The following is a 2,934-nucleotide window of genomic DNA, read 5'->3' as shown; positions in this document are numbered from 1 at the left end:
GAACCAGCCGCTGCTTGAGCAGCTTGGGGAGAAGCAGAGTCCCCAGGGGCGAAGAGGTCAGTTACAGCTCACAGATGCAGGGACCTTCAGAGGAAAGGGTGAGGGTAGAGGAGATTTTGCTACAAGGGGCCAGAAGGCACTGGGGAAATTTTGGGGGCTTGGGGGGGGTGTGTTGTAAATTGGGTCAGATAACTAACAGGGTTTATGGAATTGCTTATGTAGGACCAGGCACTGTTCTAATCACAGTGCACGCATGTAATCATTTACTTTGTGGTATAATTACTGTTATTATCTTACTCGTTTTCCAGGTGAGGAGACTGAGGTGCAGAAAGGTAAGTGACATGCCCAAGGTCTCATAGGGTTCAGGCCAACATTCAGAACTAAGCAGCTTCCTCAGGACCATACTGGTGTCAGCCAACCACAGCCTGAAGCCAACGCCAGCCTGCCATTTCTTTCTGTATGGCCTGCAGGCTAAGAAAGGGCTGTACAGATGAACACTCACCATCTACTTGGTAAGAAACACTGACTTTGAACCCCAATCCAATAAAATGTTATCTACAAAAGAATTCCATTTTTCTCATCAGTAGACCTGATTTTGAAAAAATATTGTAATCAATTATTATCATATTTTGTACTTCATCAATTGAAAAAATTTTTCCCTCTTGTATAAGGATCTACATAATACCCTCAGTTTTTCCTCTTGGCCCCCAAACTCTAAAATACACCCATCTGGTCCTTTACAGAAAAAAATTGGTGATCTCTGGACTATATTCAAACATCTCTCTCAGTGCAGGAAATGCTCGATAAATGTCAGTTGTTGCTGATGTTATTATCATCACTGGCACCTCATTCATAGGACTTAAAAATGGCCTGGCTGTAAGTCCGGCCTGGAGGTGTCCCCCAAAAGATATTAGGTAAATATTAGCTATTGAATGATTGAGTGAATGAATGAAAGAGTGGGTGGGAAAAGGAGGAAGATAGGCGTGGGTGTAGTTGAAATTGACAGTATCTTTTATCCAGACAGAGCCTATCAGGAAGGGGTGAGTCGGAAGCAGTGAGTTTATTTTCAGAAATGTGGCGGAGGAGAGAGTTGATTGGGTCACCATAAAGCCGGGGAATGCCAGCTGAATCTGAGCGAATCCAGCGTTGTCCTCTGTGTCTGACCCCTGACAGAGACCCCATGGCTATGCAGAAAGCCCGGTATACCTCTGGGATATTTGTATAGGAATCTAGTAGTGTGTGTGATTGGGGGTGATGGAGAAGGTTCTGGAGGGCTAGTCCCCTGAGAAGAGTTTATCAGGAAAGACCAGTATTGACTGGGTTCCAACTAAACTTGATACAATGTATGGGGCCCTTATGTAATTATCCTCACAATTTTGAGAAACGGGCGTTATTACTCCCATTTTACAGATGTGGGAACTGAGACTGGGAAAAGCTGTGTCCAGTCCCAGGGCACACACCTCCAAGCAGTCACTGTAGACTCTGTATCAGCTTGTCTGACTGCGGGACACCCATTTGCTTCTTCATACAACCCCCTGGGCAGGCAAGGTTCTAGGCCCAGGACTTGGCAATGAAGTCCAAGCTACCTCTTGGAGCTCCCAGCTTAGTGAGTAAACAAGACACAAATAAAACAAATGCAGACCGTGCATGAGTCACGAAGGGAATAAACGGTACAATATTTAGAGACTGGCTGGAGGTGGATGTACATGGGTGATCACTAGGAGCTGAGATGAAGAAGGTTCTGGAAAACAGCGAGGACCTTAAATCAGGAATGAGCTGGGAGAGTCTGAGGATCAGGAATATGGAAGGTCTAGACTAGAAGGTCCAACCAAGAAGAGGGCAACTCCCTCCACCCTCGGGGAGACCCTGGCTCAGCCTTGGAGAAAGTCGAGCTCGGGGGTTAGGTGGTTTGGGGTCAGAGGTTCCGCCTTTTACCAGCTGGGCAATGGTCAGCACTCTCCACCCTCAGCTCGGACAGCCGTGAAGTGGGAGGGGCGGGATGCTGCCGTGGCGAGGATTAAATGAGATTGTGCGTTACGGTTGGGAGATGACATGCCCAACACTCACACCGGCTGAAGGAGAGAACGCCCGTCCTGGCAACGGAAGTGCCCCAGGCGAAGGACCTCCTTGCCCTTCAATTATCTTGATCAGAGTTTTGAGAAAGGCTGAGAGCTGGCTCAGACTGGTCTCCTTTGGGATCGGCCTTTCTTTTGTTATTTATAATAATTCTTCCAATACCGTTTTTTTCTTTTTCCTCTTTTTTTTCGGTTTGTTTTGTTTTTGGCCCCGAGGTCTCGCTGGTTACAGGAGAATAACCCATGTTGAAATGAATTGCTCAATTGTTGGGAAAACATAATACCTGCCCTTTTTTATTGCAACGTAGTGGCCAAGACTTTGACCATGTCACCTGTGGACAGGGGCCCTTCCTGAGCTCAAGGGCTTATCTCTTAGTTGTGTGACCCACGGGTAGGTTTCCGGGAAGATGGAGCATCTGACACCAGAAGCCAAATTTGGTGTGTTTTTCTGGGAGAAGGTTCGTAGCTTTCCTTGGACTCTCAGAGGGGCTTTGTGCCCACATCCCACCATCCTAACTCTAAACCCAGCTCAGGGTTTCTTCACCTCTGCACTGTTGACATTTGGGAGCAGGTGATTCTTTGCTGTGGGTCTGCCCTGCACTTTATGGGATGTTTAGCAGCATCCCTGGCCTCTACCCACTAGATCCAGTAGCATCCCCATCCCAGTGTGAAAACCCAAAATGTCTCCAGACATTGGCAGAATTGTTCCTGGTTGAGAACAGCATATATACACAGAGTGGCCAGATTATTATGACCACCTGACATTTGTAGGCACATTAGCTATAATTTCGCGCTGAAGTTGCTAGAGGGCCAGACCACTATAAACGTCTGAATAGCACAACATACCTAAGTATCGTTG

The sequence above is a fragment of the Myotis davidii genome, unplaced genomic scaffold, assembly GCF_000327345.1.
Source record: "Myotis davidii unplaced genomic scaffold, ASM32734v1 scaffold27, whole genome shotgun sequence".
In the NCBI taxonomy this organism is placed as follows: Eukaryota; Metazoa; Chordata; class Mammalia; order Chiroptera; family Vespertilionidae; genus Myotis; species Myotis davidii.
This window is presented reverse-complemented; position numbering follows the sequence as displayed.